The following is a 13,455-nucleotide window of genomic DNA, read 5'->3' as shown; positions in this document are numbered from 1 at the left end:
GGAGGTGAGATTTGTCGCAAGAAGGTACCACCCAAGCGGATCTTCTAGCTATGTCCTGGTACTCAATTAACACAGCTATAATGATTCAAAGTTTGAGATTGAACATACCAGAAATCAAACAAGTATGGCTGGCTGATGACTCAGCGGGAGGAGGAAGATTGACACATTTATATAATTGGTATAAGCATTTGGAAGAGGAAGGAAAGAAATACGGCTATCTAGTAAATGGTCCAGAGTGTTGGCTGATAATGAAGATGCAAGAACTGGCCAAAGAAGCAGAGCAGATCTTTGGAGAAAAGTTTAAAATTACACACAGAAGGAAAACGCCATTTGGGTGCTGTATAGATCAAAAGAATATAAAGATGAGTATTGTAAAGAAAAAATTCAAGGATGGGTACAAGATATCTCATCACTCACGGAAATCGCGAAAAGCCAGCCTCATGCAGCCTACATTGCCCTTACGAAAGCATACAAATCAAAATTTACCTACTTCATGCGAACAATTGAGGCCTTCGAAGAGTACGTAGAACCGATACATGAAACATTGAATGACATTCTCGTACCACAATTTTTTGGTCAAGAAGAACCCCTTGCGAGTGAGCTTGTGACCCTAACGCTAGCTCAAGGGGGATTAGGCGTACCGAATTTGAGAATAGAAGCTCCTTTGCAATATGCAGCCTCAAAATTATTTACTAATCAACATGTAAATTCAATTAAACAGCAGAGTGAGGCTCTGGAACCGATAGAGCAGTCTATAGATGATCTGAAGCGAATGCAGCAAGCAAACAAAGCGGAAATTATTAAGTCAAGAATGGATAACATTGATGCAACACTTTCTCCAGACCTACTGTTCTTGGTAAAGCAATCCCGAGACAAAGGAGCGAGTTCCTGGCTAAATGCGATTCCACTCAAAGATCAAGGTCTAGCCCTCAATAAGCAAGAATTCAGAGACTCGTTACGAATGAGATACAATTTAACTTTGAACGATTTACCAAGTCATTGTGCGTGTGGAGATCGCTTTAACATCAATCATGCCCTCTCTTGTAAAAAAGGTGGGTTCGTGGCACAAAGGCACGATGGAATCCGTAATTTGCTAACAGCGCAACTGGATAAAGTGTGTAAGAATGTGGAAATTGAGCCTCATCTTCAACCCCTTGATAATGAGAGATTTGACTTGAGATCGGCCAATATAAGTCCCGAAGCGAGATTGGACATGAAGGCGGACGGTTTCTGGCTACGTGGAGCTACTGCATTTTTTGACGTAAGAGTAAGGCATGTAAACTCCCGATGTAACCAAGCCGCCCTACCCAGAACACTTTTAAGGAACACGAGAACGAAAAGAAGAGAAAATACCAACAGAGAGTTTTAGATGTTGAAATGGGCTCCTTTACCCCACTTGTTCTTGGAACCAATGGTGGAATGGGGTCTGAATGCCACAAGTTTCTTACTCAGCTGGCGCAGAAATTAGCAGGAGACCATGAACGTTATGCAGTTTTCATAGCTTGGTTGAGAACCAGAATCTCATTCGAAATTCTAAGATCGGTACATACGAGTGTAAGGGGATCTAGATCACCTTTCTATAGAAAAGAACTTGAAGTGGTAGACGATTTTGGACTAAATGTTAAGATTGCAGAGGTTTTTTAAAGTTTCTTAAACTTTAACTTTACGTGCGAAGTACTCCTTTTCTATAAAAATTAGGAAGAACAACAATCATTATGACATTCGAAGAGTTTAAACAGCCCATTGGAAAATGCATGGTGATTAGAATAGTTAATTTTGATCTAGTTTTATTTAGAATTCTTTTAAATAAGTATATAGTTAATTTGAATAAATAGAATTATGTGACTGTCTTCTCTCGGTGCTGCCTATGGCGGTATCGTTGGAGATCCTTCGGGATCTTTCTAAAAACTCTCCTCTCTGTTACCTCAATTATGGGCGCGGCGGGGGTTTGTTTTTCTCCCCCAAAGTGCCCCCGGGTTGTGGTAGCAACCTCTTTTGTCTTCCTTTTTAATTTATGATCTGTCTAATCAATATATGCAAATGAATCTTATTATAAATATGAGAGCCCAACATATAACATTTAAGAAAGCCATCAAAACAATTGAAGTTTAAAAGTAATGATGACTTTCTTTAAGGTTATATGTTGGGCTCTCATATTTATAATAAGAATCCGTTTTCCGCCTGGCAAATCTCTAGCTACGATATATGCAAATGAAGTTTACGTAATCGTATCTATGATGTAATAATTTATGCTGAACCTAACACATGCGCAGTTCACGACGAGCTTCTCTCTCGATCTATTCAATATGGTGGTCAATCAAGAAATGTTTTTGCTTGCAAAAAGATCGTAAATTGTTGGCGCTACAAGCTCGGAAAGGTATTGAAAATATTCCCGTCTCTTGCTTTATTCTTTAAGTGTAATCTTAAGCGATATAAAGCTTATTCGAATTCGAATAAGTGGAATTTAACATGTGGAACGATTACAGCTGATTGCTTTTACTCATAATTGATGGTTTACTGTGATGACTACCAGCTAGTAATGGACAAATATTGCGTGGAATTATGTGAACTATTAACCCACCTTCTGCATGTTCGCCTTTTATCATCTGATTACTTATAACTTTTACAAATGAGTAAAACTTTTCAACTTTTGATATCTTATAGATTGTAAATGAGATCAGGCTTTTATCAGCTCACAGAATAACAAGGTATATTTATTAATTTTAGAAATTGTGCATCAAAAATTGTCTGCCTAGAACTGAACAAGTGTTGCTAAAGATGTATGGATTAACTGCAGTTGGTATATATTGCATTTTTAGAAGGAAGCATCCAAACAAATTCATTTGTAACATGGTGGATAACAAAGTCCCTCTTTGAAAACGTACTTCAGTCATTTTACGGTGAGTTTCTTACATAAATATAATCAAATATGATTTTCGGTTGGGCTTTCCTTTTCCTTTGTATAATTCCAAATGAGCTTGATAGGTTATTGAATATTGAGTAACTTGTGTCATAGTATTACAGCATTTTACGGACTCGATTTGATTGCACTTATAAATGATGCAATGAACGGTCTCTATCATATAAACGTCTGAAACTACTCCCTTCAACATATGTTTGCATTAGGCATCTGTGTCTAATAAATGCCTCCTCCGAATCAAAACACCAGGGGCCGGTTGTTCGAAAGGCTTTTAGCTTAAACGGTGGATAACCCAAGTTTAAAAGTACTCTAACAGATCTTGTGAATGAATGAACCTGCATCTTACGCATTAAATATGTACTTCCATTGACAATTAAACTATTTACATCAAAATATTTCAGCTCAGTTGTTCAATAAATAGATGATTTTGTTTTCCATTTTGAACTTAATCGTCCCAGTAATGTTTAATGTCCCTAGTGTGGTTGTGTGTTTCAGAGTGTCTTGGTTATAATGTTCAATTTTAATTTGTAATTTAATTGTTTTGTTTTGGAAACATTCACAATTAGTTTGCACAAACTTTGACAATGAGGAAATTTTTGCAAAGGCACATGCCCTAAATTGCGACTTTGAAACACATGGGAGACTTTTTAAGTTTAAATGCACAAACTGCATTAACTAACACTTGATGCTGTATGTATTAGAATGGCATCACAAATTATTAATATTTAGTCTTAGTGGTGTTTTCACTTCTTCAAAATATGGTGGTGCTAATGATATAAATGCCTCTCTCTATTAAATGCTCTCTCTAGAATTGGCAGATTTCATTAAGGTGGTGTTGGTCATTGAAAATGTAGATTTACCCTGTTTTAAAAATTTAAGGAGTCGATTAGCTTGTTTCATTGTTCTGTATAATTAATGAAAAACTTTTTTAGTTTTTCTTAGCAAACTAAAATTGTCATTCCCTTTACTTTCGTGCACGATAATTCAAAAAATAATAAAGGTAACTTGATAAAATTCTCATGGTTTACTCTAAAGACAATTGGCTGGGATGTGAACCATTCAGTCTATGTAAAATAGGGACTGTTTATTTTAGATAGATCATAGAAGTTTTAAATATATAGCCTGTAAAATGTTTTGGAAATGTTTTATTTATTTGAGGTTCAGCTTGGAGGCAAAAGTATTTAGAACTAAATAAAACTAATGCTGTCATTCTAGCGTTAATACCTAGTTTGTTATCTTGTTTGCAAAAATCGTCTATTTCCCACCATTGGGTGTGTTTGTTCTTGGTAACTATAGCAATTGAAATTTTCTACAAGTCTTTTTCACTCAGAGCAACTTGACTTGCAATATGTCATGAAAAGATTTTTATATTTTTCAAAATAAAAATGAAAAAAAATTAATGACCTAGACTTAAAAGCCCCAGATGTTTATTGGATCATGTACAATATGTTAGTGCTTCAGTTGATCTCTGTACTCTTTTGTCTCTGTATATCTGATATCTTTATTCTGTACTGTATCTTTATTGGTATTATATGATGAAAATGGGAGCTCTGGATGGTTATGCAAAATTGTGGGAAATTCCAAATTGATTTTGTGGCTGATTGCTTTTACTCATAATTGATGGTTTACTGTGATGACTACCAGCTAGTAATGGACAAATATTGCGTGGAAATATGTGAACTATTAACCCACCTTCTGCATGTTCGCCTTTTATCATCTGATTACTTATAACTTTTACAAATGAGTAAAACTTTTCAACTTTTGATATCTTATAGATTGTAAATGAGATCAGGCTTTTATCAGCTCACAGAATAAAAAGGTATATTTATTAATTTTAAAAATTGTGCATCAAAAATTGTCTGCCTAGAACTGAACAAGTGTTGCTAAAGATGTATGGATTAACTGCAGTTGGTATATATTGCATTTTTAGAAGGAAGCATCCAAACAAATTCATTTGTAACATGGTGGATAACAAAGTCCCTCCTTGAAAACCTACTTCAGTCATTTTACGGTGAGTTTCTTACATAAATATAATCAAATATGATTTTCGTTTGGGCTTTCCTTTTCCTTTGTATAATTCCAAATGAGCTTGATAGGTTATTGAATATTGAGTAACTTGTGTCATAGTATTACAGCATTTTACGGACTCGATTTGATTGCAATCATAAATGATGCAATGAACGGTCTCTATCCTATAAACGTCTGAAACTACTCTCTTCAACATATGTTTGCATTAGGCATCTATGTCTAATAAATGCCTCTTCTGAATCAAAACACCAGGGGCCGGTTGTTCGAAAGCCGTTTAGCTTAAACAGTGGATAACCCAAGTTTAAAAGTACTCTAACAGGTCTTGTGAATGAATGTACCTGCATCTTACGCATTAAATATGTACTTCTATTGACAATTAAACTATTTACATCGAAATATTTCAGCTCAGTTGTTCAATAAATAGATGATTTTGTTTTCCATTTTGAACTTAATCGTCCCAGTAATGTTTAATGTCCCTAGTGTGGTTGTGTGTTTCAGAGTGTCTTGGTTATAATGTTCAATTTTAATTTGTAATTTAATTGTTTTGTTTTGGAAACATTCACAAACAGTTTGCACAAACTTTGACAATGAGGAAATTTTTGCAATAGGCACTTGCCCTAAATTGCGACTTTGAAACACATGGGAGACTTTTTAAGTTTACATGCACAAACTGCATTAACTAACACTTGATGCTGTATGTATTAGAATGGCATCACAAATTATTGATATTTAGTCTTAGTGGTATTTTCACTTCTTCAAAATATGGTGGTGCTAATGATATAAATGCCTCTCTCTATTAAATGCTCTCTCTAGAATTGGCAGATTTCATTAAGGTGGTGTTGGTCATTGAAAATGTAGATTTACCCTGTTTTAAAAATTTAAGGAGTCGATTAGCTTGTTTCATTGTTCTGTATAATTAATGAAAAACTTTTTTAGTTTTTCTTAGCAAGCTAAAATTGTCATTCCCCTTACTTTCGTGCACGATAATTCGAAAAATAATAAAGGTAACTTGATAAAATTCTCATGGTTTATTCTAAAGACAATTGGCTGGGACGTGAACCATTCAGTCTACGTAAAATAGGGACTGTTTATTTTAGATAGATCATAGAAGTTTTAAATATATAGCCTGTAAAATGTTTTGGAAAAGTTTTATTTATTTGAGGTTCAGCTTGGAGGCAAAAATATTTAGAACTAAAAAAACTAATGCTGTCATTTTAGCGTTAAAACCTAGTTTGTTATCTTGTTTGCAAAAATCGTCTATTTCCACCATTGGGTGTGTTTGTTCTGGGTAACTATAGCAATTGAAATTTTCTACAAGTCTTTTTTACTCAGAGCAACTTGACTTGCAATATGTCATGAAAAGATTTTTATATTTTCAAAATGAAAATGAAAAAAAATTAATGACCTAGACTTAAAAGCCCCAGATGTTTATTGGATCATGTACAATATGTTAGTGCTTCAGTTGATCTCTGTACTCTTTTGTCTCTGTATATCTGATATCTGTACTGTATCTTTATTGGTATTATATGATGAAAATGGGAGCTCTGGATGGTTATGCAAATTGTGGGAAATTCCAAATTGATTTTGTGGGCCATCCTTCCAGGTTTTCCAAAAAGCCTGAGTAATTGATTGCACTGGGAGTCTTAGCAATAAAAAAGTGCTGACTGAGGAATTTTGTGCAAAGAGCAAGGATTTATGAATTTACAAACATGAATTTTGAAACTTTTCTCATAGGTTTAGAGTTTTGTTTTCTTCTGGGGGGCTTAAACTTTAGATACATGATATCTAGCTAGCAACACTTTCTGACATTAGATAAAATTAAATAGAATAAATTTCCTCTTGATATATAGTTGCATCGGTAGTCATGGTTCATATGGCCGATAGGTGGAGAAAATATTTACCAATGATTTTGACCTGTTGTGGGTAGAAAAGCTAATGAAAGATAAAATGAACAAGCTGCCATGTATTTTATGATTTTACAAGCTGCCATGTATTTTATGATTTACAGCTTGAAAATTCTGTATTTCGCAATTGCTTTTCCGAGTTGCTCGATATATTATAATATCAACTATAATAATACCGTTTCATGTGTATATAAAGATCTTTTTTGAAAGATTCAACATTGCTCTGATGCAATTATTACTTTCTGGCAAATTTTTAGGGGGGCTGAGGCCCCCCAGTAAGATTTCTTGGGGGGCCGAGTCCCTCAGCCCCCAATACTCTATGCCTATGCTTGTTCTCATGATTATTTACATGGAGAAAGAATCAAATAAATCATTATCACAATTAATTTTAAATACAATAACTAATTACCTGAAAAATATTGAATGTATTGAAAATATTGATCGTTTTAGAATTTAGACATGCAGTATCAATAATATAAAATTGTACGGTAAATTGTGCACAAATCAGGGGGGGCATTCGGCACGCCCAGTACGCGAAAAACCGGGTAACGAGGATAGATTTCGGAGAAGAAAGGCGAAGGAAGGAAAGCCCGGAAATTTTTTAATTTTCTATGTTTTAAAGAGAAACTATAAAGTTATTTTAATGAAGTGAAGCTTGTTGAGAAAAAGATATTCCGATTATAAGTATATCTAGATATATATCTCATAAGCGTATGTTTTTTGTTTGCTGCCTTTTTTAATATGACTTCGTCCTCGCGCATCGAATGTTGGAATTTTCTGAATATTTTTTCGGTCGATTTCTTTTGCATTAGTTCAACGTTTTAGAGTAAGAATGTTTGTTATGCCAAAGCATTTATTTCACGTAAATGACGTTCATTTTTCTGCTTTGTTAGATTAAAAGTCCAGCGAGAAATGAAGTGAAAGGCGATTTGAAAACCACGAGGTAAGGCAGTAAGCCGCCATTTTATTAAATTTTCGTACTTTTTTTAATAGTGTGTTGTTTTTGTTTTATTTTAACATTCCATGCCCCAACCGAACACTTCAGTAAGGGTGCAGTAGTTTTAAAAAGATTTGTGGTTTAATTTTATTAAAAAATCCGCCTTCAGTCGAGAGGCGAGAGGAATGGCGAATTATTTCAGACCATGTATTCGGTGTTTGACATAATTGTGGGACCTGTGTTGCCAAATTAGTTTGTATTTTGAAACATTCGATTAAGTGCTAAGAAAAGAAATGGAAAACTAACTCTTTAAAGCCCGTTTTTGTTTTTGCCAAGGCAGGTTGATGCATGTAGTTTGATATATAAGAGGGGTCAGCACCATTTAGTAGCCTTAGAATGAGGGGAAGTAGAATTGTTTAAACGTTGATTCAATGTTGTTTTATCAGAGTCTGATGTTAATATTTTGTGTTTCAGATTGTTTTTGCCAATGTTTTGATCTGAGGGTTTAAAGAACCACTTTTACAATATTGGAGATATGTAGTGGAATAAATGCCTGGAAAGACAATTATTGTCTGACAATATAAACTATAAATTGAAACCGGAATGCAATGATAAGAAAGGGAAATATGGAATAAATGCCTGGAAATACAATATAAACTATAATTTTAAACTGGAATGCAATGATAAGAAAGGGAAATAAACTATTGCTAAGTCTAAAGAACCACTGAAGCTGAAGAATTGAGATACAACAATCTTTGACTGACTTTAGGTGTAAGACGTTCGCCCAGCTATTGTAGACCGCATGGAATCGATTCAAGTCCTTTAAAAATTTGTGAATCAAGATGAGAATGAACTTAGTGAATCTGTAATTGCTGCTATATGTTTTGGCTAAAATATAAAAAAAACTGTTGTATGTCTCCAAAACAAAGGAGCTTATATTTATGATACCAAAAAGGGATTGTTTGACATCAGAAATACAAAGAATTCGGCACACAGAGACAATTCACCTTTTAAAACGAAACCAAAAAACTAGAAGCAAAAAACAAATTGTGCTTCAAAACAAAACTAGAATGCACTGCTTTTAAAAGGTTGAAATATAGGAAAGGACAACTTTTTTCTAGGCGTTTAGTGATTCGTTTATAGTAACATCGCTCACGATGATGTTCGGAGTTGATCGGCATGTTGTCGTACATTATCATACCACGTGATCTGCTAAGATCACATGGTAATTATTGCCTATGAAACTAATCTCAACGTTAAAAAAAAATTTCTTTAGATTGGTGGCGATCGAAGGTGGACAGCAAGATCGAAGCTCAGCAAGATTGAAGATTGTTCGAAGAAGGAGTTCGCCGTTGACTAAAAGGTGGGTTCCGGCGATTATATGCGTAATCTGCGGTTGCTTTGTCCGACCCCAGTAGGGGGACCGTTTGCCTAGAGCGTTTTGGTCCCCCGCACGCTAGTTGCTAGTTCCCACTTGTAGGCCTTTACACTAATCTACGGGAAGGCCGTAGGCCTTCCTTAAGGAGTACAGTGTAGCTGAGCCGAACCCTTTTTTTTCGTTGTATATAGGTTTATCTGAACAGCTAGTTGTCAAGATGAATGCGAAGACTCGCCCGGCCAAATTCAAAATGGCGATGCCAAAGAAAACCATCCACCTGGACCGTTCGCAGACCTTTCTGGGCAAGATTGTTGTGCTGTCTGGTCAAAGTTAAGTATTTTACTTTGATGTTTGTGTGCCTTCGGCTAATTGTTGGCCAGAAATGACAAAAAGCCATATACAATATGAAATATTCTGCGTACAAGGTTATCTAAAATTTCGAACTTAATTCTGCCTGCAATGATGATAATTTTTTACTGAAAATTTATGTCATGAGCAACTTCCGCACCTATAGACTGAAGCAGAACTGAACATTTTGTCATTAACGTTTATCTCAACAGCCAGTTATCAAGACGAACGTCAAGAGAACAGTTGAAATAGAAAATAGAAATCAGTTCAAGACTCGCCGCCGCCGAATTCAAAATGGCGATCCCATACACGTGGACCGTTCGCGGACCTTTCTGAGCAAGATTGTTGTGCTGTCTGGTCAAAGTTAAGTATTTTACTTTGATGTTTGTGTGCCTTCTGCTAATTGTCGGTCAGAAATAACAAAAAACCATATACAATATGAAATATTCTGCGTACAAGGTTATCTAAAGTTTCGAGATTAATTTTGCCTGCAATGATGATAATTTTTTACTGAAAATTTATGTCTTGAGCAATTTTCGTACCCATAGACTGAAGCAGAACTGAAGATTTTGTCATTAACGTTTATCTCAACAGCTAGTTATCAAGACGAACGTCAAGAGAACAGTTGAAATAGAAATCAGTTCAAGACTCGCCCGGCCGAATTCAAAATGGCGATGCCGAAGAAAACTATACACGTGGACCGTTCGCGGACCTTTCTGAGCAAGATTGTTGTGCTGTCTGGTCAAAGTTAAGTATTTTACTTTACTGTTTGTGTGCCTTCTGCTAAAACTAGACAATAATTAAGGTAGTTATAAATGCAATTTTATATTAATAATGTCTTATTATATTAAAGATTTTCCTTGGTCAACATTGGAAGTGAACAAGATTTCTGCACAGAGGTAATTCGATTGTTTCTTCTAAATTTATATTAGCCTTGCAGCTGAAAATCTTGTCACTACCTTGTAATACATATCAACTGCCTGGGTATGTATTTTGTTATTTCAATAGTATAAGAGGGAATTTGCTGCAACTAGGATCTTTTTCATGAAAATTGTCAGTGCGGTCACAATTTGGTTAAGATTGCTAAGTGAACTTTGCTTCTATACTCACTATGTGTCACCAGTAATAAATTCCTGTGGTGGTCTTGAAGTAAATATAGCAACCATAGTTATATATAGAAGGATGAAGTAACCATAGATTACCTGACCAAAAACTAGACAGTAATTAAGATAGTTGAAAATGGAATTTTATATTAATAATGTCTTTTTATATTCAAGATTTTTCTTGGACAAGAGTGCAACATTAACTGTGGATATGAACTTTACTTTCAAATGAACATTGGAAGTGAACAAGATTTCTGCACAGAGGTAATTCGATTGTTCCTTCAAAATTTATATTAGCCTTGCAGCTGAAATTCTTGTAGTGACTTTGTAATACATATCAACTGCCCGGATATATATTTTTTATTTATTATAAGGGGGAATTTGCTGCAACTACGATCTTTTTCATGAAAATCGTCAGGCAGTCACAATTTTGTTAAGATTATAAAGTGAACTTTGCTTCTATACTCACTATGTGTCACCAGTAATAAATTCCTGTGCTGGTCTTTGAATAAATATAGCAACCATAGTTATATATAGAGGGATGAAGTAACCATAGAATACCTGACGAAAAACTAGACAATAATTAAGATAGTTGAAAATGGAATTTTGTCTTAATAATAACTTCTTTATATATTCAAGATTTTCCTTGTCAAGAGTGCAACCAGCCACATTAGCTGCTGTGGATATGGACTTTACTGTCAGAGGAAAATTGGAAGTGAACAAGATTTTTGCAGAGGTAATTTGATTGTTCCTTCAAAATTTATATTAGCCTTGCAGCTGAAATTCTTGTAGTGACTTTGTAATACATATCAACTGCCCGGATATATATTTTGTTATTTATTATAAGGGGGAATTTGCTGCAACTAGGATCTTTTTCATGAAAATCGTCAGGCAGTCACAATTTTGTTAAGATTATAAAGTGAACTTTGCTTCTATACTCACTATGTGTCACCAGTAATAAATTCCTGTGCTGGTCTTTGAATAAATATAGCAACCATAGTTATATATAGAGGGATGAAGTAACCATAGAATACCTGACGAAAAACTAGACAATAATTAAGATAGTTGAAAATGGAATTTTGTCTTAATAATAACTTCTTTATATATTCAAGATTTTCCTTGTCAAGAGTGCAACCAGCCACATTAGCTGCTGTGGATATGGACTTTACTGTCAGAGGAAAATTGGAAGTGAACAAGATTTTTGCAGAGGTAATTTGATTGTTCCTTCAAAATTTATATTAGCCTTGCAGCTGAAATTCTTGTAGTGACTTTGTAATACATATCAACTGCCCGGATATATTTTGTTATTTATTATAAGGGGGAATTTGCTGCAACTAGGATCTTTTTCATGAAAATCGTCAGGCAGTCACAATTTTGTTAAGATTATAAAGTGAACTTTGCTTCTATACTCACTATGTGTCACCAGTAATAAATTCCTGTGCTGGTCTTTGAATAAATATAGCAACCATAGTTATATATAGAGGGATGAAGTAACCATAGAATACCTGACGAAAAACTAGACAATAATTAAGATAGTTGAAAATGGAATTTTGTCTTAATAATAACTTCTTTATATATTCAAGATTTTCCTTGATCAAGAGTGCAACCAGCCACATTAGCTGCTGTGGATATGGACTTTACTGTCAGAGGAAAATTGGAAGTGAACAAGATTTTTGCAGAGGTAATTTGATTGTTCCTTCAAAATTTATATTAGCCTTGCAGCTGAAATTCTTGTAGTGACCTTGTAATATATATCAACGCCCAGATATATATTTTGTTATTTATTATAAGGGGGAATTTGCTGCAACTAGGATCTTCATGAAAATCGTCAGGCAGTCACAATTTTGTTAAGATTATAAAGTGAACTTTGCTTCTATACTCACTATGTGTCACCAGTAATAAATTCCTGTGCTGGTCTTTGAATAAATATAGCAACCATAGTTATATATAGAGGGATGAAGTAACCATAGAATACCTGACGAAAAACTAGACAATAATTAAGATAGTTGAAAATGGAATTTTGTCTTAATAATAACTTCTTTATATATTCAAGATTTCCTTTGTCAAGAGTGCAACCAGCCACATTAGCTGCTGTGGATATGGACTTTACTGTCAGAGGAAAATTGGAAGTGAACAAGATTTTTGCAGAGGTAATTTGATTGTTCCTTCAAAATTTATATTAGCCTTGCAGCTGAAATTCTTGTAGTGACTTTGTAATACATATCAACTGCCCGGATATATATTTTGTTATTTATTATAAGGGGAATTTGCTGCAACTAGGATCTTTTTCATGAAAATCGTCAGGCAGTCACAATTTTGTTAAGATTATAAAGTTTGCTTCTATACTCACTATGTGTCACCAGTAATAAATTCCTGTGCTGGTCTTTGAATAAATATAGCAACCATAGTTATATATAGAGGGATGAAGTAACCATAGAATACCTGACGAAAAACTAGACAATAATTAAGATAGTTGAAAATGGAATTTTGTCTTAATAATAACTTCTTTATATATTCAAGATTTTCCTTGGTCAAGAGTGCAACCAGCCACATTAGCTGCTGTGGATATGGACTTTACTGTCAGAGGAAAATTGGAAGTGAACAAGATTTTTGCAGAGGTAATTTGATTGTTCCTTCAAAATTTATATTAGCCTTGCAGCTGAAATTCTTGTAGTGACTTTGTATATATCAACTGCCCGGATATATATTTTGTTATTTATTATAAGGGGGAATTTGCTGCAACTAGGATCTTTTTCATGAAAATCGTCAGGCAGTCACAATTTTGTTAAGATTATAAAGTGAACTTTGCTTCTATACTCACTATGTGTCACCAGTAA

At 34.4% G+C, this 13,455-nt stretch overlaps 2 long non-coding RNA genes across 8 annotated transcripts; both read left to right on the top strand.

The window, feature by feature from the left end:
- The first annotated feature begins 1,531 nt into the window (after positions 1–1,531).
- Positions 1,532–9,767, top strand: LOC114543496. 5 transcript variants are annotated; one of them, XR_003690062.1, is made up of 9 exons: positions 1,539–2,377; positions 2,665–2,708; positions 2,820–2,900; positions 4,696–4,739; positions 4,851–4,931; positions 7,746–7,795; positions 8,264–8,558; positions 9,066–9,152; positions 9,359–9,767. It is a non-coding gene; the product is annotated as an uncharacterized LOC114543496 (long non-coding RNA). The 5 variants fall into 5 exon arrangements; XR_003690063.1 differs by lacking the exon at positions 8,264–8,558 and having other exon boundaries at positions 1,532–2,377; positions 7,746–7,803; XR_003690061.1 differs by lacking the exon at positions 8,264–8,558 and having other exon boundaries at positions 1,542–2,377.
- Positions 9,768–10,372: 605 nt separating this feature from the next.
- On the top strand, positions 10,373–13,164 carry LOC114543499. 3 transcript variants are annotated; one of them, XR_003690067.1, is made up of 3 exons: positions 10,373–10,414; positions 10,793–10,882; positions 13,139–13,164. It is a non-coding gene; the product is annotated as an uncharacterized LOC114543499 (long non-coding RNA). The 3 variants fall into 3 exon arrangements; XR_003690066.1 differs by lacking the exon at positions 13,139–13,164 and adding an exon at positions 12,202–12,228; XR_003690068.1 differs by lacking the exon at positions 13,139–13,164 and adding an exon at positions 11,258–11,271.
- The last annotated feature ends 291 nt before the right edge of the window (positions 13,165–13,455 follow it).

Source organism: Dendronephthya gigantea, unplaced genomic scaffold (genome assembly GCF_004324835.1).
Source record: "Dendronephthya gigantea isolate DGI-Jeju-01 unplaced genomic scaffold, DenGig_1.0 000468F, whole genome shotgun sequence".
Classification (NCBI taxonomy): Eukaryota; Metazoa; Cnidaria; class Anthozoa; order Malacalcyonacea; family Nephtheidae; genus Dendronephthya; species Dendronephthya gigantea.
The sequence above is the reverse complement of the archived record's forward strand: the minus strand, read 5'-3'. Positions and strand labels throughout refer to the sequence as shown.